The sequence below is a fragment of the Nyctereutes procyonoides genome, unplaced genomic scaffold, assembly GCF_905146905.1.
Source record: "Nyctereutes procyonoides isolate TBG_1078 unplaced genomic scaffold, NYPRO_anot_genome, whole genome shotgun sequence".
NCBI lineage: Eukaryota > Metazoa > Chordata > Mammalia > Carnivora > Canidae > Nyctereutes > Nyctereutes procyonoides.
Genome location: NW_026575033.1, coordinates 1506430 through 1529869, shown reverse-complemented (window position 1 = coordinate 1529869; position 23440 = coordinate 1506430). Strand labels below are relative to the sequence as shown.

The following is a 23440-nucleotide window of genomic DNA, read 5'->3' as shown; positions in this document are numbered from 1 at the left end:
ACATGACACTACACAGGCACCTGCAGCTAGACCCTGCAGCCAAATATGTCACCACAAGCTCTGGCTAGCACCACTACTTGCCTGGTCCCTAGCCATCGTACCTGGAGGTCCACTGAGGACCCTAACTGCCCTTGAAGACACTATGGACCCTTTGAATGCTCACCAAGGACCACAGAGATGTTGATTCTGTGGACCTCAGTGGCCAGAGCCAAAGACACCCATTGCCACTCATACCCCTACACTTGGTACCCTGCATCAGCATGCCCCTACTCTGAAGTAAAAATCTTACCTTACCAAAGTCAGGCTATAAAGTTCAAAAGAGGTGACTTCTTCAAGTGCACAGATCTACCAAAGGCTATTGGAATCACAAAAAATTAGGGAAACGATTCCACCAAAGGAATAGAGTAAATCTCTGGTAACTGGCCCCAAAGAAATGGAGATCCAAGAATTGCTCAACAAATAATTCAAAACAGTTCTTCTAAAGATGCTCAAGAAGCTATAAGAAAACACATATAAACAATTGAACAATATCAGGAAGACAATACAAGAAGAAAATGAGAAGTCCAACAAAGAGATAGAAGACATTTTTTTTAAACACTAAACAGAAATTTTGGACCTAAAGAATACAGTAACTGAATAGTTCAGTAGAGACATTAAATATCAGACTTGACAAAGCAGAATAAAGAATAAGTGAGGTAAAAGATAGGTCAACTTAAAGTATCCAAATAGGGGAGCCAAAAGGAAAAAGAATGAAAGGGAATAAAGAAAACCTATGAAAATTATGGGACACCATGATAAACAAAACAAAAAACAATGGAAGTATCACTGGAGTCACAGAAAGAGGAGAGAAAAGGGGGTGAAGAGTTTAGTTTAAAGAAATAATGGCTGAGAACTTCCTAAATCTGGGGAGAGATGTGGATATCCAAGTTCATGAAACTAATAAGTCACCACAAAATTTCAACCCAAAATGATCTTCTACAAGACCTATTATAATGAAGCTGACTAAATCAAAGACAAGGAAGGAATTTCAAAAGCAACAAGAAAAAAAAATATCTCATTCAAGGTAAGTCCCATAAGGCTAAAGCAGATTTTTGAGCAGAGATCTTGCAGGCCAGGAGATAACAGAACTATATATTCAAAATCCTGCAAAAACAAACAAACAAACAAACAAAGAAACAAACAAAAAACACTGCCAACCAGGAATACTTAACTTGCCAAAGCTGTCTTCAGAAATGAAGGCAAAATAAAGATTTCTTCTAACAAACAAAAACTGAGGGAAGTTACATCACTAGAGCTGCCTTACAAGAAATGCTGAAAGGAGTGCTTGAAGCTGAATTGAAAGGTTGATAATTAGTCATATGAGAACACCTGAAAATATACAACACGTTGGTAAAGATAAACGTACTCTCAAACATCGGGGTGCAGGTGTCCCAGCATTTCATTGCATCTGTAACTTTGGGGTAAATCCCCAGCAGTGCAATTGCTGGGTCGTAGGGCAGGTCTATTTTTAACTCTTTGAGGAACCTCCACACAGTTTTCCAGAGTGGCTGCACCAGTTCACATTCCCACCAACAGGGCAAGAGGGTTCCCTTTTCTCCACATCCTCTCCAACATTTGTTGTTTCCTGCCTTCTTAATTTTCCCCATTCTCACTGGTATGAGGTGGTATTTCATTGTGGTTTTTGATTTGTGTTTCCCTGATGGCAAGTGATGCAGAGCATTTTTTCATGTGCATGTTGGCCATGTCTATGTCTATGTCTTCCTCTGTGAGATTTCTGTTCATGTCTTTTGCCCATTTCATGATTGGATTGTTTGTTTCTTTGCTGTTGAGTTTAATAAGTTCTTTATAGATCTTGGAAACTAGCCCTTTATCTGATATGTTATTTGCAAATATCTTCTCCCATTCTGTAGGTTGTCTTTGAGTTTTGTTGACTGTATCCTTTGCTGTGCAAAAGCTTCTTATCTTGATGAAGTCCCAATAGTTCATTTTTGCTTTTGTTTCTCTTGCCTTCGTGGATGTATCTTGCAAGAAGTTACTGTGGCCGAGTTCAAAAAGGGTGTTGCCTGTGTTCTCCTCTAGGATTTTGATGGAATCTTGTCTCACATTTAGATCTTTCATCCATTTTGAGTTTATCTTTGTGTATGGTGCAAGAGAGTGGTCTAGTTTCATTCTTCTGCATGTGGATGTCCAATTTTCCCAGCACCATTTATTGAAGAGACTGACTTTCTTCCAGTGGATCGTCTTTCCTCCTTTATCGAATATTAGTTGACCATAAAGTTCAGGGTCCACTTCTGGGTTCTCTATTCTGTTCCATTGATCTATGTGTCTGTTTTTGTGCCAGTACCACACTGTCTTGATGACCACAGCTTTGTAGTACAACCTGAAATCTGGCATTGTGATGCCCCCAGATATGGTTTTCTTTTTTAATATTCCCCTGGCTGTTTGGGGTCTTTTCTGATTCCACACAAATCTTAAAATAATTTGTTCCTACTCTCTGAAGAAAGTCCATGGTATTTTGATAGGGATTGCATTAAATGTGTAAATTGCCCTGGGTAACATTGACATTTTCACAATATTAATTTTGCCAATCCATGAGCATGGAATATTTTTGCATCTCTTTGTGTCTTCCTCAATTTCTTTCAGAAGTGTTCTGTAGTTTTTAGGGTATAGATCCTTTACCTCTTTGGTTAGGTTTATTCCTAGGTATCTTATGCTTTTGGGTGCAATTGTCAATGGGATTGACTCCTTAATTTCTCTTTCTTCAGTCTCATTGATAGTGTATAGAAATGCCACTGACTTCTGGGCATTGATTTTGTATCCTGCCACACTGCCAAATTGCTGTATGTCCACAATAGCCAAACTGTGGAAGGAGCCTCGGTGTCCATCGAAAGATGAATGGATAAAGAAGATGTGGTCTATGTATACAATGGAATATTACTCAGCCATTAGAAACGACAAATACCCACCATTTGCTTCGACGTGGATGGAACTGGAGGGTATTATGCTGAGTGAAATAAGTCAATCGGAGAAGGACAAACATTGTATGGTCTCATTCATTTGGGGAATATAAATAATAGTGAAAGGGAATAAAGGGGAAAGGAGAAAAAATAAGTGGGAAATATCACAAAGGGAGACAGAACATGGAAGACTCCTAACTCTGGGAAACTAACTAGGGGTGGTGGAAGGGGAGAAGGGCGGGGGGTGGGGGTGACTGGGTGGCGGGCACTGAGGTGGGCACTTGACGAGATGAGCACTTGGTGTTATTCTGTATGTTGGCAAATTGAACACCAATAAAAAATAAATTTATTATTAAAAAAATACTCTCAGATTCAGAATACTCCTACTCCAATATGGTGTTATGTTAACCACTTAACTCTAGTTCAACAAAGGAGAAAACTGTTTAAAAATGGTTATAGCTACAATGATTAATTAACATAAAAAGAGGCATACTGTGACATCAAAAATATAAAAGGGGAGAAAAGTGTAGAGTTTTAATTTGTGACTGTAGTTTGTTATGAGTATGAAACAGACTATTATACATATAAGGTGTTTCATGTAAGCCTCATGGTAACCAAAAAGTAGAAACCTAGAATAGATTCATGAATGATAAACTGAAGAGAATCAAAGCATACAACTAGAGAAAATCACCAATTCAGAAAGGAATGCAGCAAAAGAGGAAAAGGTTTAAGGGAACTATAAAAAGCATCCAGGAAACAATAAGATGGTGTAAGTATGTCCTTATCTATCAGTAATTACTCAAAATGAAAATGCATGGATTTCTCCTATGGAAAGACATAGAGTGACTGAATGGATAAAATATGTAAGACTCAAAAAATATGTAAGACTCAAATATATGCTTCCTATACGAGACTCACTTCAGCTTTAGTATACATAGGCTAAAAGTGAACAGATGAAAAAGATATTCTATACAAGTTGAAACCAAGAGAGAGCAGAGGTAGCTATACTTACATTAGATAAAATCGGCTTTAAGCCAAAAATAGTAACAAAAGACAAAGAAGTTCATTATAAAATGATACAAGAGTCACTTGATCAAGAAGAACTAATAATCATCAATATATACGCATGTGCCCAACATGAGAGCACCCTAAATATATTAAGCAAATACTAAGAGATCTGAATCAGGGGCACCTGGCTGGCACAGTTGGTAAAACATCCAGCTCTTGATTTCAGCTTGGTCATGAGATCAAGCTCCACGACAGTTCCTTGCTCCGTGACAGTTCCTTAAGCTCCAGAGTTGCTTAAGTCTTTCCCTTTGCCTTTGCCCTTCCCTACTCCCCCTCCCACACACACACTCTCTCTAAAATAAATATATAATTTTTTTAAAGGTCTGAAGGAGAAAAAAACAAAAATACTATAATAGTGGAAGGCTTCGATACCCTACTTTCAACAATGGATAGATCGTCTAGACAGAAAATCAATAAGTAAATGTTGGGGGAAAAGGGAAATAATAAAGATCAGAACAGAAATAAATAAAACAGAGACCAGAAAAATAATAGAAAGAAATAACAAAACTAAACTTTGGCTACACTAAGAAGAAAAGAGAAGAAAACTCAAGTAAATAAAATCAGAAATAATTTTGTATTTCTTCCTGATTCAGTTTTGGAAGATTGTGTTTCTAGGGTTATCCATTTCCTCTAGGTTGTCCCATGTGTTGGCATATAATTGTTCACAGCAGTCTCTTACAATATTTTGTATTTCTGTGGTGTCACATGCTACTTTTTCTCTTCCATTTCTGATTTTATTTATTTGGGCACTTTGTCTTTTTTTCTTGGTCACAAAATACCTCAAACAGACAAAGCAACCTGGAGAAAGACAAAGCTGGAGGTATCACAAGTTCAGTTTTCAAGATATACTATAAAACTGTAGTGATGAAAACATTATGGTACTGGCACAAAAACAGACACATAAATCAATGGAAGAGAAGAGAGCTCAGAAAAAAAACTATGCTAATTAGGTCAACTAATCTATGATAAAAAAAGGCAAGAATACAAAATAGAGAACAATTTCTTCAATAAATGGTATTAAGAAAACAGGACAGCTATATGTAAAAGAAAGCAACATATGAATTTGGGTGGTATGCAGTTCAGTTCACAGTAGGGCCACAGGTAGATCTGTAATGGACTAGAATTTAAAACATCAGTCCTTTACCACAGATAATCTGAGAAGCTGTGCTGTAGACATAAATGGGGCTAATTAACTTAATTACAAGTAAATATTACTAATATCAAAGCAGGAAACAATTCGCTATGGGCTAAAAATCTTTTAATATTTTTGAAGTTTATGTATCTTGATTTTCAATAAAATTGTTTGTATATGGGCAGCCCCAGGTGGCTCAGCAGTTTAGTGTCACCTTCCACCCAAGGCCTGATCCTGGAGACCTGGAATTGAGTCCCACGTCGGGCTCCCTGCACAGATCCTGCTTCTCCCTCTGCCTGTGTCTATTCCTCTCTCTCTCTCTGTCTCATGAATAAATAAATAAAATATTAAAAAAAGAAAAAAACTGGACTACTTCCAAAACCATATACAAAAAAAACTCAGATAGGGTTAAAGACCTAAATGTGAGGCCTGAAACCATAAAAATCCTAGAAAAAACATAGGCAATAATTTCTGATATCAGTCATATCAACATTTTTTAAGATACATCTCCTAGGGCAAGGGAAACAAAAGCAAAAATCAACTATTGGGGTTACATCAAAAGAAAAACTTTTGCACAGCACAGTAAATCATAAACAAAACAAAGACAACCTATGGAATAAGAGAAGATATTTCCAAGAGATATATCCAATAATTGTTTAATGCCTAAAATTATAGACAATTTATACAACTCAACATCCCTTCCAAAAGAAAAAAATACAATTAAAAAATGGGCAGAGGATCTGTAAAGGAAAATTTTCCAAAGAAGAATACAGATGACTAGGGGATCCCTGGGTGGCTCAGTGGTTTAGCATCTGCCTTTGGCCCAGGGCGCGATCCTGGGGTCCCGGGATCGAGTCCCACATCAGGCTCCTGGCATGGGCCTGCTTCTCCCTCCTCCTGTGTCTCTGCCTCTCTCCCTATGTCTATCATAAATAAATAAATATTAAAAAAAAGAATACAGATGACTAAAGACCCATGTAAGATGCCAAGATCACTTATCATCAGGGAAATGCAAATCAAAACCATAATGACATATCACCTTATACTTGTGAGAATGGCTACAATAAAAACATCAGAAGTAACAAGTATTGGCAAGAAGGTCTAGAAGAAAAAGGAACCCTTGTGTACTGTTGCTGGGAGTGTGCACTGTTACAGCCACTGTGGAAAATAATATGGAGTTTCCTCAAAAAATTAAAAGTAGAAATAGCATGTGGACCAGTAATTCCACTATTGAGTATTTACCCAAGAAAATGAAAACACTAATTTGAAAAGATATATACACCCCTATATTTATTGCAGCACTATTGACAATAGCCAAGATATGGAAGCAAACTACATGTGTATCAATAGACAAATGGTTCAGTAAGAAATAGGCAATGGCATTTTATTCAGCCTTAAGAAGAATGAGATCATGTCATTTGCAACAATATGGATGGACCTAGTGGGTATTATGCTAAGTGAATTGTCATACTGAGAAATAGAAATGTGGAATCCAAAAACCTCAAATGAATAAAAAGAGAAAATGCAGAATCAGACCTATAAATACAGAGAATAAACTGATGGTTGTGCGAGAAGTAGGGGTGAAGGGATGGGCAAAAACATGGAGAGTGGAAGATATAGACTTCTAGTTATAGAATAAATAAGTCATGGAAATAAAAGACACAGCGTAGGGAATATAGTCAGTGTTATTGTAATTGTATAGTGAAACGTGGTAGCCACAGGAGTGCCTCTGTGGCTCAGTTGCTTAAGCATCTGTCGTTGGCTCAGGTCATGATCTCAGAGTCATGGGATCAGATTCTGGATCAGGCTCCATGTTCAGCTCATGGTCTCTTAAATAAGTAAAATTCTTTTTTTAAAAAGTGGCTTTAAAAAAACATGGTAGCTACATTTGTGGTGAGCATAGTATAATGCTTAGAGAAATTGAATGCCTATGTTGTATACCTGAAATTAATGTAATGTGTTAACTATACTCAAATAGAAAAAACTTTTAACTCAATAAAATAAAAAATGAAGAAAAGAGATATTATAACTGACGCCACAGGCATACAAGTATCACAAGAGATTACTGTGAACAATTATATGGCAATAATTGGAAACCTAAAAAAATAGATTCATAGAAACATATAACCTATAAAGACTGAATCATGAAGAAATAGAAAATATGAACAGACCAATAATGAGACAAGACATTGAATCAGTAATCAAAAACCTCTCAACAGAGGCGCCTGGGTGGCTCAGTTGTTCAGCATCTGCCTTTGGCTTAGGTCCTGGTCCTGGGGTCCTGGGATCGAGTTCTGCCTCAGGCTCCCTGCAGGGAGTCTGCTTCTCCCTCTGCCTATGTCTCTGTCTCTCTCATAAATAGATATAAATAAAATAAATAAAATAAAATAAAATAAAATAAAATAATCTCTCAACAATGAAAAGACCAGGATCAGATGGTTACACTGGTTGAATTTTATCAAACATGAAAAAAGTATTAGCAACAATCCTTATTAAACTCTTCCAACAAAATGGAGAGGAAGGAACACTCCTGAATTCACTTTACACGGCCAGCATTATCCTGATATCAAAGCCAGATAAGGACATTACAGGGAGAAAAAAAAAAAAAAACAAAAACAAACCCAAAACCACAGATCAATAGATGCAAAAATTCTCAATAAATATTAGCAAACCAAAATCAACAACACAATAAAAGTATCATACACTATTTGTCCATGGTTCAATATATGCAAATAAACAAAAAACAATAATAATAATAGTTACATATTTAATAGAATAAGGGATTAAAATAATATGATAACCTCAGTGAATGCATAAAAAGCAATTGAAGAATTCAAAATCCATTCATTCTCAGAACTTCAACAAATTAGGGAAAGAAACATATTGCAACACAATAAAAGGCATACAGGACAAGCCCGGACATATATAAATAATGAAGCAAGATATCCCTCTCAAAAACCACACCGCAACTCACCACGACCCTGAAAGCCCCCTAACACCGCCCCCACCTCCTACCTTTGCGCATCTGCCCGTACCCGCCACCCCTACCTATACCACACTCCACACCCTTCCCCCCACCTAACACAAATCCTCAGTCTGCCATGCCAAACATATGCACTTCCCCCCACAACCCCCAACCCCCCCCCCCATACGCAAACACCAACCATCCAACCGCCCCGAACAGTCCCGGCACCCCCACACCCACACCCCCAACCACCCTCTAAAACACAACCCACACCCCCCCATCACATCCCCCCTCACCCCACCACGCCCAAACACCCTCTCCACCAACACACAAGTCCCCACACCAACGCCCACACATACGCACCCCTGCCCTATCCCCTCAATATCTACTCCCCCTGCACATCCCCCTCCCCCATGTCACGCCGTACACACTGACCATAACTCAAGCAAACCCTCCACACATACACACCACTACCCACTCTACAACCCCCCGTTCAATACCCATAACACCCCTATGCCCAACCCCCGATCGCCCCCCTTCTCACACCCGCCCACCGCGCCCCACCGCCACACCAACCCCAATCAAAAATCATCGCCCCCCCACCCACCGCACATCACCAATGTCCCCCCCAACTAACACAATCCCAACCATTCATCCAATGATTACCCCACGCACCTCATCCCTACCCCCCCCCCACCATCCCCATTCCACAACCAAACCCACGAATCAACCCCCCCCCACCCCCCTATTCCCCCACACAACCCGTCCAATCCTTACCTCCCATTACCCTCCTGCTCCCCCAAAACTACCTCACCATACCTCCTACCTCACAAAACCCGCAATTCAATTCCCATCAGAAAACCACAAAAACAAAAATCCACTTTCCGCCCATTATTCCCTTCCCCCCATCCCCCCCCCTCTTTTCCATGCCACAACCACGCCCTGCACAGATAGCCGGTGGAGCAGTCAGGCTCGGACCGTAGCGCCAGTGCCCCGTCCATGCCACTCGCTAATGCGCATCCAGACCCCACAAGTGTAATCGCGAATACATCAAACCCTAAACTCAAATAACACCACACCAATATATCAACAAAGCTCAAATTCAGAGCGAAATACCAACTACCCCCAATCAACGGCACCCTATGCGACAAGATGTCCACTCTCACCAATTTTATTCCACATACAATAAACTATTCTACACCGAATCAGCACAACAAAAGAAATAAAAGGTATCAAAATTGGTAAGGAAGAAGTAAAATATTTACTATTTGGAGATGACAAGATACTGTAGATACAAAACCTGAAAGACTTCCCACAAAACTGCTAGAACTGATAAATAAATTCAGTAAAGTCTCAGGATACAAAATCAATGTACAGAAATCTGTTGCATTTCTATACACCAACAATGAAGCAGCAGAGAGAGAAATTAAGAAGACAATACTATTTACAATTGTATCAAAAATAATACGATACCTAGGAACACATCTAACAAAAGAGGTGAAAGATCTGGACTCTGAAAACCATAAAACACTGACAAAAGAAACTGCAGATGATGTAAAGAAATGGAAAGATATTCCATGCTCATGGATTAGAAGAACAAATATTGTTGAAATGCCTAAATGACCCAAAGCAATCTACACATTTAACACAGTCTATCAAAATACCAATACTATTTTTCACAGGAATAAAGCAATTTAAAAATGTGTATGGAACACAAAGGACCCTAAATAGTCAAAGCACTCTTGAAAAAGAAAAGTTGGAGGCATCACAATTCTGAAACTCAAGCTATATTTCAAAGCTGTAGTGATCAGGACAGTATGGTTCTGGCACAAAAATAGACAAAAAGATCAATGGAACAGAAAACACAGAAATAAACCCACAATTATATAGTCAATTAATATTTGACAAAGTAGGAAAGAGTATCCAATGGGGAAAAGGACAGTCTATTCAATAAATGGTGTTGGGAAAACAGAACAGCAACATGAAAAAGAATGAAACTAGACTACATTCTTTCACCATACACAAAAAATAAATTCAAAATGGATTAAAGACCTAAATGTGAGAACCGAACCATAAAAATCCTAGAAAACAGCAAAGTAATTTCTCTGATATGAGCTATAGCAGTTTTTTCTACATAGGTCCCCTGAAACAAGGGAAACAATAGCAAAAATAAACTATGGGGACTACCTCAAAATAAAAACCTTCTGTGCAGTGCAGAAAACAATCAACAAAACTAAATGGTAACCTATGGAATAGGAAAAGATATTTGCAATGACATACCCGATAAAGGGCTGACATACCCAATAAGGGTTAGAATCCAGAATCTATAAAGAATGTATAAAACTCAACACCAAAAAAGAAATAATCCAATTTAAAAATGTGCAGAAGACAAAGACATTTTTCCAAAGGAGACATACAGATGACCATCACACATATTTGAAAAGATGCTCATTATCATGTATCATCAGGGAAATGCAAATCAAAACTAAAATGAGATACCACCTCACACCTGTCAGAGAAGCTAAAATCAAAACACAAGAAATAATAGGAGTTGGTGAGGATGTGGAGAAAAGGGAACCCTTATGTACTGTTGGTGGGAATACAAACTGGTACAGCCACTGTGGAAAAATTATGGAGGTTCCTCAAAAAGTTAAAAATAGAACTACCTGCAATCTAGTAATTGGCACTACTGGGTTTTTAACCAGAGATTACAAAAACACAAATTCCACAGGATACATGCACCCCTATATTTATTGCAGAATTATTTACAATAGCCAAGATATGGAAACATCACAAGTGTGCACTGATAAATTACATGGCATATATACAATGCCATAAAAAAGAACAAAACCTTGCCATTTGCAGCAAAATGGATAAAACCAGAGAGTGTAATGCTAAGTGAAATAAGTTAGAGAAAGACAAATGCCATATGATTTTATTCGTATTTGGAACTTAAGAAACAAATGAGCAACGAGGAAAAAAAGAGAGACAGACAAACCAAGAAACAAATTCTCTTTTATTTATTTATTTATTTATTTATTTATTTATTTATTTTTAAATTCTTATTTATCTATGATAGTCACACACAGAGAGAGAGGCAGAGACATAGGCAGAGGGAGAAGCAGGCTCCATGCACCGGGAGCCCGACGTGGGATTCGATCCCGGGTCTCCAGGATCGCGCCCTGGGCCAAAGGCAGGCGCCAAACCGCTGCGCCACCCAGGGATCCCAAGAAACAAATTCTTAACTACAGAAAACAAGTTAGTTACCAGAGGGAAGCTAGGGGGATGGGTGAATGAGTAAGTGATAGGGATTAAAGAGAGCGCTTGTGATAAGCACTGGGTGATTAAAGTAAAAACTTTTTAAAAAAGGCAACCTATGAAATGAGGAGAAACTATTTCCAAACCATAACCAATAAATGGTTAATACCTAAAATATACAAGGAATTCATCCAATGCTAGATAACCCAATTGAGATATGTTCAAAAGACCTGAACAGACATTTTTCCAAGAAAGAAAAATTCCAACACATACATGAAAAAGTGTTCAACATCACTAATCACTGGAGAAATGCAAATCAAGATTACAATGAGATATAAATTTATACTTGTTAGAACGTCTATTATCAAAGAAACAAAACAAAACAAACAAGAGGTACCACATGTAGCTGAGAATGTGGACGAAAGGAAACCTTCACACGCTGTTGGTTGGAATGTAAATTGGTATAGCTACCAGTGAAAACAGTATGGAGATTACTCAAGAAACTAAAAATAGAATACCATATGCTCTATCAGTCCCAGCTCTGGGTATACTTATCCAAAGGAAACTAAAATATCTCTAAAAGATATCTGTTCACAGCAGTATTCACAACAGCCAAGGTATGGGAAAAAGCATGTTTCCATTGATGGATGAATAAAGTAAGTGGATGAATAAAGTAAAGTAAGTGCAAATATTAGACTTTAAGGAAATCCTACCATTTTCAAGAACATGAATAGACTTGAAAGGCATTACGCTAAGTAAGCAAGAGAAAAAAATACTTCATGATACCATGTATATGTGGAATTCAAAAAAAATTTTTGAAGTTGAACTTATATAAACAGACAGTAAAATGGTGGTTGCCAGGGGCTGGTGAGTGGGGAAAATGGGTAGAGACGGATAGAAGTACACAAGCATTTAGTTATGACATGAATGAGGTTTGAAGATCTAATGCAAAATGTGGGGGCTATAGTTGATAATTCTGTGTTGTACGATTGAAATTTACTAAGAAACTAAAACAACTGTTCTCACCAAAAACGAGTAAATATGTAGGGGACAGAATGCATTAATTAACTAGAATGTGAGAATCCATATCAACTCATCACACTGCGCTTTTTATTTTTTAATTTTTTATTTAAATTCTAGTTAACATACAATGCAATATTGATTTCACGAGAATTCAGTGATTTATCACTTACATATAACACCCAGTGCTTGTCATAACAAGTGCCCTCTTTACTATCTTTTTAAAGATTTATTTATTCATGAGAGACACAGAAAGAGAGAGGCAGAGACACAGGCAGAGGGAGAGGCAAGGATCCCGACGTGGGACTCAATCCCGGGACCTCAGCATCACTCCCCAAGCCGAGACAGATGCTCAACTGCTGAGCCACCCAGGTGTCCCAACAAGTGCCCTCTTTAATACCCATCACCCACCTAGCCCAACCCCCACTCGCCTCCCTCCATCACCACTTAGTTCTCTGTCGTTAACAGTTTGTTCCAATCTATGAGCATAGAATGTTTTTCCATTTCTTTATATCATCTTCAATTTCTTTCATAAGTGTTCTGTAGTTTTCAGCATACAGATCTTTTACCTCTTTGGTTAGGCTTATTCTTAAGTATCTTATTATTTTTGGTGCAGTTGCATCAAATGGTATCAATTCCTTCTTTTTCTGCTGCTTCATTATTGGTGTATGGACATGCAACAAATTTTTGTATGTTGACTTTATATCCTACAACTTTGCTGAATTCATGTATTATTTCTAGCAATTTTTTGGTGGAGCCTTTCAGGTTTTCTACAGAGTATCATGTCGTTCTGCATATAGTCAAAGTTTTGACTTCTTCGCTGATTTGGATATCTTTTATTTCTTTTTGTTGTCTGATTGTTGAGGCTAGGTCTTCCAGGACTACGTTAAATGGTAACAGTGAGAGTGGGCATCCCTGTCTTCTTCCTGACTGTGGGAAAAAGCTCAGTTTTTCCCCACTGAAGATAATATTATCTGTGAGTCTATCCAATATGGCCTTTATGATGTAGAGGTACATTCCATCTATCCCTACTTTGTTGAGGGTTTTTATCAATAACAAATGCTGTATTTTGTCAAGTGCTTTTTCTGCATCTATTGAGAGGATCACATGGCTCTTATTCTCTTTTATTAATGTAGTGTATCATGTTGACTGATTTGTGAATACTGAACCACTGCAACTCAGGAATAAATCCCACTTGATTCTTTTAATGTATTGTTTGATTTGATTTGCTAGTATCTTAGTGAGAATTTTTTGCATCCATGTGGGTTACATTTTCAGTGATTATTTGTTTAACTAAGAAATATCACATGCTTAAACACTTCAACTGTACAAAAGATTGTATAATACTAAAAGAAATTATTCTTATTCTGCCTCCGTCATACCCTGGATTCCTTCCCAGAGGCCACCCGAGATATGTACACAGTCTTATACCTCCCTTGCTTTCAACTGCAAATGGTAGCAAGCTATGACATTATTTTGTTCCTTGCGTAAAACAGGATACCTTGTATATTTTGTATCAGCACATATGCAGCTTCATTCTCTTTAATGGCCACATATTATTCCATTATATAAATATAAATAATAAAACTATTTCCCTACTAAAAAAAATCAGAGATATTGGCCTGTAGTTCTTTTTAGTGGGGGTCTTTGTGGTTTTCACATTATGCATTTTAAAGTTAGAGAATAAAAAAAAACACAAAAGTGTAGTCATCCCCATTTTCTTTTATTTAAAGACTTTATTTATTCATTCATGAGAGACACACAGAGAGAGAGGCAGAGACATAGACAGAAGAAGCAGCAGGCTCCTCGTAGGAAGCCCGATGTAGGACTCAATCCTGGACCTGCGATAACACCCTGAGCTGAAGACATATGTTCAACCACTGAACCACCCAGGTGTCCCTAATTCCCATTTTCTGATTAGTGGTCCCTACCCTTGTCCTTTATTTCTCATTAAAAGTAGGTCCTCAGCTAATCATTTAAAAAAAAAAACCACCATATACTTCAAAGAATAAAAAGCTAAAAATATTATTTTAATAGATTTTTTTTAAAGACCCAAAGAAAACTTATTTCAAAATGCAACAACCCAGATTTAAATTTCTATGGATAGGTCAGATAGCAGGCTGGATAGCAGGCTAGGAAAATGAATAAATAATTGAGAATATAGAAAAGAGACCAAAAACAGCCATGGAAACATGCAAAGAGAGGTTAAGAAATATGGAGTTTACGTAAGATCTAACTAAATATGTTTAATCTGAGACATCAAATCACAGATTCAAAAAGCCAAATGAATTCCAATTATGGAACATTATTAAGATAAATAGGACATCCAAATCTAGACACATAATAGCATAAAAACAAGGAGTAAATCCCCTTTTTTTACCCCCAAGAGTAAAATCTTAAAAATAACCACAGATTGTGCAGGAAAGGGACATGGTGGGGAATAGGTTATGTTCAAAGGAGAAAAAGGTAGACAGCTAATTTTTAAATAGTAATTCTAAAAGACAAAGGGTAGTGGAATGACATTTTCTGTATGATCAAAAAAAAAAAAAAACAAAAACCTAGGACTCTCTAGATGCAGTTAAAATGTACATCAAGAATAAGAGGAAATAAAGACATTTTTAAACAGAGATTGATTACCAGGCCTATCTCACTAATGAAAATTTTAAAACATGTACATAAACAAACAGAAGAAAAATAGTCCCAGATAGAAGTTCTGAGATGCAATAGGGAAAAAAAAATTAAACATGCGGATCACTTTAAATGAACACTGACAATACATTATAAAAATTGCAAAAATGTCAGGACACCTGGGTGGCCCAGTGGTTGAGCATCTTCCTTCAGCTCAGGGTATGATCCCAGGAATTGTGGGATCAAGTCCCACATCCAGCTTTTGGCAGGGAGCCTGCTTCTTCCTCTGCTTATGTCTCTGCCTCCCTCTCTGTGTCCCTCCTGAATGAATAAAATCTTAGGGAAAAAAAGGTTGCAAAAATGTCATGTATTTTTTAGAGATACAAGACAGTTAAAACAAAGCAACAATACACATAAGTTTGGAGACATGTAAGTTGAGTTAAAATATTCAAAATTCCTTGCATCATCATTATCCATGAATAGAGAGGAAAAAAATCCTCACCAAGATATTAGCAGATCATGAGTAACACTGTATTAAACAAATGAAATTACAACTAAATTCAGTTTACCTGAGGAATGCAAGTTTGGTTTAACATGAGCAAATATAATTCACCACACTGACACATTTTTTAAAAATTATCTCAATATATGCAAAATAAACATTATTCAACATTCACTCATGATAAAACAGAAAAAACTAGTATTATAAGGAAACTTTTTCAATATAATTGTAACGTAAAGACCCTAGGTGGCCCCATAATAAATGCCCTTTGGTGTTCTCACCTTTTCTAAGTGTAGGCAAGATCTGTGATTTGATTCTAGCCATTACAACATGGCGAATGTAAAGGAATTTTACAGATATAATTCAGTTAATTTTGAGTTAATCAAAAGGGAATTATTCTAAGTAAGCCTGATTTAATCAGGTGAAATCCTTAAAAGAGGACTGAGGCTTCTGTGCAGTGAAATCCTCCTTTTTAGCTTCATGAAGCAAGCATAGTGAGGAAGCCTACATGGCCAAGAACAAGGAACAGCCTTGCTCTAGACTGAATATTTCTGTACCCCCACTCCCAAACTCATTGCTGTGCCTAAGACTGCAAATCCGAGAAAACCACCAAGGAGCCGACACCGATGTAAGTACATGAGGGTTTATTAACAAGCTCGAGCTTGGGTCCAAGTATACCCAACACAGCAGACCAGGGACTTGGACCCTGAGGTGAGTTACAGCTGGGATTTTATGGGCTGGTCTAGGGGTAAGGTGGGGTTTTTCAGTAAGGATGGGGGTGTGAGAATCTCAAGTAAAGAGGTCTCACAAGCTCTTGCTTCCTTATTCTGATAAGGAATAAGGTGTTTTTTTCCGTAGCCGGGGTAGGGTAGAGTTCAGTTCCTGGTTACAGCGGCCTGAGATGGCTGCTGAAGCTACAATGGCTGTACTTGTGCCCATGTTAAACTTGAATGGCCCTAATTTTCTCGACCTCCACACTCATGACTTAAGTCTTAGTGTTCAATGTGATACTATTTGGAGGTAATTATAAAGTACAAAGTTAACATTCTGGAGGAGAAAACTGAAGATACTACTCCAGCAATCAACATCACCAACAATGGGACAAATGAAAATTGTAGGTCACATGATATGATGCAATAGAAGAGTAGAGGACCAGTTCAGTCGGGCTCTTGCTAAAATATATGATCTGAATTTGATCATAAGGAAATATAAGAAAAACCCACATTGAAAGACATTCTAGGGCAGCCCAGGTGGCTCAGTGGTTTAGCCCTGCCTTTGGCCCAGGGCACGATCCTGGGGACCAAGAATCGAGTCCCACATCAGGTTCCCAGTATGGAGCCTGCTTCTCCCTCTGTCTCTGCCTCTCTTTCTCTCTCTGCATCTCTCATAAATAAATAAAATCTTCCTTGCTATAAAGGATACTACAGACAACTGTCAAAGCTTTAAAAGAATATGAGGTTTAAATGATAGAGGGTATAGTTGATATAGCAATTGCACAACTGGGTATTTATCCCAAAGATACAAATGTAGTGAAATGAAGGGGCACCTGCACCCCAATGTTTATAGTAGTAATGTCCACAATAGCCATTCTGTAGAAGGAGCCAAGATGTCCTTCAACAGAGGAATGGATAAAGAAGATGTGGTATATATACACAATGGAATATTACTTAGCCACCAGAAGGGATGAATACCTACCATTTGCATCAACGTAGATGGAACTGGAGGGTATTATGTGGAGTGAAACAAGTCAATTGGAGAAAGACAATTACTGTATGGTCTCACTCATAGGCGGAATATAAGAAATAGTGCAAGGAGGGGAAACTGAATGGGGAACAATCAGAAAGGAAGACAAACCATGAGAGACTTAAGTCTGGAAAATATATTGAAGGTTGCTCAAGGGGAGGTGAATGGGGGGCTGGGGTAACTCAGTGATGGCATGGAGAAGGGCACGTGACTTGATGAACCCTGGGTGTTATACACAACTGATGAGTTATTGAAAACTTTATCTGAAACCGATGACCCTTGTAAATGTTGGCAAATTGAATTTAAATAAAAAAAAGAATGTATACTTAACATAGTTTGGGTGTACTTATATGCCGATTTTTTAAAAATACAGTACTGTAAATGTATTTTCTCTTCCTTCTGATTGTTAATTTTCTTTTCTCTACCTTACTTTGTAGGGAGAATATAGTATGGAATACATATAACACACAAAACATAGGTTAATTGACTGTTTTGGTACAATAAATATTCTGGTGAACATCAGATTATTAGTAGTTACGTGCCTGGGGGAGTCAAAGGTTCATAGATTTTCACTACAGAGTATCAGTGCCCCTAAGCTCCACAGTATTCAAGGGTCAATTGCATTAGTGTTAATTTTCTGATTGGCAGGGTTGTACGGTAGCTATGTGGAATGTACTGACTTGCAGGATGAAAATGCTACAGGAACTGGGCATAATTTAACAATTTACTTCCAAAGTCCTGGGGGGGGAGTTCTTTTTCTTTATTTTTACTTTTCTCTAATTTTAAGACTTTTCTCTAATTTTCTCTAATTTTAATTTTACTTTTCTCTAATTTTTACTTTTCTTTATTTTTACTTTTCTCTAATTAATTTTACTTTCTCTAATTCTCAAAAGTAAATAAAAAATAAACAGAAAAGGTAAAAAGACTTAGGCAAATCTTATTTCACCATGAGGAAAGAGCTATGAATAAGTATTTAAAATTAAAATTATACACGGGTTTTATGGCACTATAAAAATTGTATTACATGTACCACTGGTAGATAGCCTTAGCAGCAGTAAATCAAAATGATGTCTGTCTAAATCCACAGGTCCAGTAATAGAAACTAAAATACAAAAAAAAGCTATCAGTTAACACCACTGAAATATTGACAACTTGGTAGTTTGGGTGCTGTTTAAAAGGCTGTTACTTGGGCAGACTGAAGCATGCTAGTTTCCACTGCTTAAAAGTTCATCAGACGCCAAGAAACCTAGCTTAAAATAGTATATAAACTTTCATTACACACGATATAGCAAAATTTCCTTTAATAAAGATTTTTTGTACAACAGACATTTACTGGGAAACAATTAAAATGTTTTATTAAACATCTAGGTGATAAACTTTTACTATGTATCTTTCAGATCATATACTTTTTATTCAAAATCTCTCCATATTCTCGTCATGCTTGCAGTACTAGATCTTGATTTACATTTGATTCATCAGTAGGTCCTAAAGGAGAGGATCTACAGAATCCTGATTCTAATTCACGAGCAGCTGAAAAAGAGAAAGAATAATAATAGTCTTTATCTGAAATACTTTATAGTTAACTAGAAGTTAGTAAAAAAAAGTTGGAATCTTCTGAGGGTTAAGAATGAAAAATATCTACATATAACTACAATATAAAATACAAGATTACTATTAAATCAAGTTTGCTCACGATTGCCCATTGAATTAATTACTACTGTGGATCAATACTAGAGCTTCTGGTTTTCTCATTACAAGATAAGACTGCAAGCGATGGCACAGTCCACCCCTGAACAATCATATACTATCAACTGAAAAATCAAACAGGCAATTTCTAGAGTCAAATATACCACGACAGTTTTAAAACAAGACACTCTAAGAACACACAGAAGGGACATCCTGGTTTTCTATCAATATTGTCTGCTTTTCGGTGGAGGGAATACGTAGGCTGATACCTGAAAGATTACTCTTTGCAAAGCAGCAGAGTAGGGTAATAGCGACAGAGAAGGCTCAACAACGTGGCAAGAACCAAATTGATTTGGGTGTTTGTATTCCACGCTAAGGAACCTGGAATTTTACCCAATGGCAAAACCAGTGGCTAGAGACTGAAATGTCACCTGTCAAGGGACAGCTATATGAACTATATAATTGCTTAATTAAGTATTACTAAGACAAGTCTGGTCTTTTTGGTCTTCTACCACTAGCAGAAACAAGAATTTGAGAACGCCCACATTTTCAGATTGACAGCTGAATAGCGATGGCACAAGTGAAAAGTGATAACAGGCGCACAGACAGCAGATTTTTAAAAAAGGTATGAAACACGATGACCAAATGAGGAATAAGTCTGTTATTCATTATGTTTATATTTTACATTTTTATTAGATATATCTAGACAAAATTTTAACAAGGGGAAGGGATGCCAGTTACTATTTGTGGTTTATTTCGGAAATTAATGACCATCTAAATTCATACATTTGGCAACATACCTTCTTTTAGTTCTCTAGTTATATTTTCTTCCAGCTCCTGCATCTGAAATAAATCAAATGTTACTTACAATGTTCAAGTTAAACAAGAGACATTATTGTAGGAATTTTATTTTGCTTATGAAACATGGTCTGAAAATGATACTTTTAGAGAGTAAAAGTTACGGATTGCTTAAATAGAAAGATAATCACATAAATAAATCCCTACTTAATCTGGATAACTGAGAAGAAACCTATATTGCTGTTCAGAGGAGTCTAATAAAAAGTACAATTAATATTGATCGATTGAATATACAGAATTTCTGGAAGAAGAGGACGATGGTGGAGGAGTAGGAAGTTTTGTCTGGTGTCTGGAATTCAGCTACATAGCTATCAAATCATCTGAACACCTGTGAACTCAGACAGAGAGCCAAGAAAAGAATTGCTGCAATTCTACAAATAGAACAGTGACCACTTTCTGCAAGGTAGGAGTTGTGGAGAAATGAATCCCAGGCATATGTCAGAAGATAAACCATGGGGGCAGGGAGCCTCTGGAAGCCAGAAGGCAAGTCCTGGAAAGTGATATAGCAGCAGAGTGCACAACCAGAACTTTTAAGAAGTCTGTTCCAGTGAGGACATCCCTGTCTGAAAGGTGCTCAGGTGGCAACGGGGGCAGCATCCTAGGTGGGATGGACAGTGTGGTCTCAGGATCCCTGGGGGCCACAGAAAGATTGGGGGCGCCTGAGTATGGCAGTTGCCAAGGCATTTGAGCAGGGAAACCAGTTGCAATCAGTGAGCCCAGGAGTGGGCATTCAGCTCCGTGTTGCCATAAACCCCAAACCGAGGATCAGTCAGGTGACCACTCTCCAAGCAGGGGTCCAGCAAGTGGCAAAACTGGGCAAGACCTCCTCCTTCCCCCTGGAGGCACAGCGTGAATGGGGGCTACAGGGGTCCGCAAAGTTTGGAAAACCGAAAGGGGGTCGTGTGCTTGAGATAAAAATGCTTGGTCACAGGCTGGGTGAATACAGAGTGCAGACAGAAACCAGGGAGACGCAGTAGGGAGTGAGATCTTTCAATTCCAGGGCTGGAGATTAGGAGGCCATCATTTCCATTCTCATCCTCTAAAGCTGCCCAGAAAGCCATCAGGGAACAAAAGCCACAGAGAGCAATCTGGAGCTGCTTACCTGGCCTGGCCCCCTGGCAAGGGTGGTGCAATCCCACCCTAAGCAAAGACACCTAAGAATCATCCCAACAGGCCTCTCCCCAGGAGGTCAGCAACAACATCCAGCTGAGACCAACTTTACTCATCACAGAGAGCTGCAGAACTCCAGTGCTAGGGGCAAACAGTATATAGAATTCATGGCTATTTCTCATGACTCCTTAGTCTTTCTATTTTAATTTTCTTTTTCCTTTTCAACCAGTTTCATCGCTTATCAACTCTTTTACAATTTACCTTTTTACACTTACATTCAATCCTTTTACTGCATTTAGTAGTATTCTTGTATATACGGAAGTTTTTCTCTCTGTACCATTTCGGGAAGTGGTTCCTTCTAAGAAATAGACTAAAATACAACCAGAATCTACTATACTGCTCTATTCTCTTCATCTGATTATATTATTTTTAAAATCTATCTTAATTTTCATATTTACAGTTAAATTCTATCCTTTCATTGCATTTAATTTTATTTTTGCATGTAATGAAGCTTTTCATTCTTTCCAATTTTGGGATGTAATTTCTTATAACAAAGAGACCAAAATATACATAGGATATGGTCTATTGCTCGGTTCTGTTCAACTGCCTGATAATATCCTTTTTGTATTTTGACTTTTAATTTCCATTTTTACACTTACATTCTAGCCTTTCGTTGTATTTAATCTTAATTTGTGTATATACAAGGTTTCCTCTTAACCATTTGGGGATGCAATTTCCTATCAAACAGACCAAAATACACATAGGATCCAGTGTACTGCTCTGCTCAGCTCTCTAATTCTATTATCACCTTTTTAAATCTTTTTATTGGTTTCGGGTCTCTTCTGATTTGTTTAGCATATATTTCTCTGGGGTCATTCTCGATATTTTTCTATTCTGTTCTCTCACTCATCTCTTCTTCTCTGGACAGAATGACAAGATGGAAAAACTCACCGCCACAAAGAGAACGAGAGGTAGTGCTGACTGTCCGGAACCTAATCAGCATGGATAATAAGTAAGAGGCTGGAGCGAGAGTTCAGAATAATGACCATCAAGATAATAGCTGGGCTTAAAAAACACACAGAGGACACTAGAGAATGCCTTTCTGGAGAAACAAAACAACTGATATCTAATCAAGTTGAGCTAAAAAAGGCTAATCTTAGTGAGATGCAATAAAAAATGAAGGTTCTAACTGCTAGGATAAATGGGGCATAACAGAGAAATAGTGATATAGAAGACAAAACGATGGAGAATAAAGAAGCTGAGGAAAGGCGAGAGAAACAACCACTGGACTATGACAGGAGGATTTGAGAGATGAGTCGTACCACACAGCAAAACAATGTTAGAATAATGGGGATCCCAGAGGAAGAGGGGAAGGAGGGAGCAGAAGGCATATTTGAGCAAATTATAGCAGAGATCTTCCCTCATCTGGGGAAAGATACAGGCACTCAAGTGCCAGGAGGCACAGAGAACCTTCCTCAAAATCAATAAAAAAAACAGGTCAATATCTCAACATATAATAGCAATGCTTGCAAATTTCAGACACAAAGAGAAAATCCTAAAGCAGCTTGGAACAAGAAGCCCTGAACCAAGAAGGGGAGAAATACTCGACTGGCAGCAGATCTATCCAAAGAGACCTAGCAGGCCAGAGAGAGCTGGCATGATATACTCAGGGTGCTCAATGAGAAAATCTACAGCCAAGAATTTTATCCAGCAAGGACCTCATTCAAAATAGAAGGGGAGATAAAAAGCTTCCAGGACAAACAGAAACTAAAAGAATTTGTGATCACTAAACCAGCCCTGCAGGAAGTGGTAAAGGGGAACCTTTAAGCAAACAGAGAGCCCAAAAGTAACACAGACCAGAAAGGAACAGACACAGTACACCCAAACAAGGACTTTACACGTGATACAATGGCACTACATTCATATCTTTCAATCGTTACTCTGAATGTAAACAAGCCAAATGCCCCAATCAAAACACACAGGGTATCACAGTGGATTACAAAAAAAAAAAAAAAAAAAAGGCAAGATCCATCGATATGCTATCTGCAAGAGACTCATTTTAGACACAAAGACAACTCTAGATTGAAGGTTCCTCAAAGAGTTGAAAAAGGAGCTACCTATGTAAAACCCAGCAATTGTGCTAGAAGGTATGAATCCCAAAGATCATTTTGGTCGGCATCCAAAGGGGCACCTGCACCCGTATGTTTATAGCAGTAATATCCTCAATAGCCAAACTAGGAGATCCAATGTTCTTTGAAAGAGGTATGTATAAAGAAGATGTGATATAGATATAAATAATCATATTTATTTATTAGATAGAGAGCGAGGGAGGGGGAGAGAGAACAGAATATTACTCAGCCAATAAACAATGAAATCTTGGGACCTCTGGGTGGCTCAGTGGCTGAGAGTTGGCCTTTGGCTCAGGGCATGATCCCGGGATCGAGTTTCACATCGGGCTCTCTGCAGTGAGCCTGCTTCTCCTCCCTCTTGCCTAGGTCTCTGCCTCTCTATCT

The 23440-nt window shown here is 37.9% G+C and overlaps 1 long non-coding RNA gene across 1 annotated transcript; it reads right to left on the bottom strand.

Annotated features, from left to right (window-relative positions):
- Positions 1-18557: 18557 nt before the first annotated feature.
- Positions 18558-21730, bottom strand: LOC129504657 (uncharacterized). The gene is made up of 2 exons (XR_008663396.1): positions 19760-21730; positions 18558-18803 (listed from the first exon to the last, which is right to left on the bottom strand). It is a non-coding gene; the product is annotated as an uncharacterized LOC129504657 (long non-coding RNA).
- Between the last annotated feature and the right edge of the window lie 1710 nt (positions 21731-23440).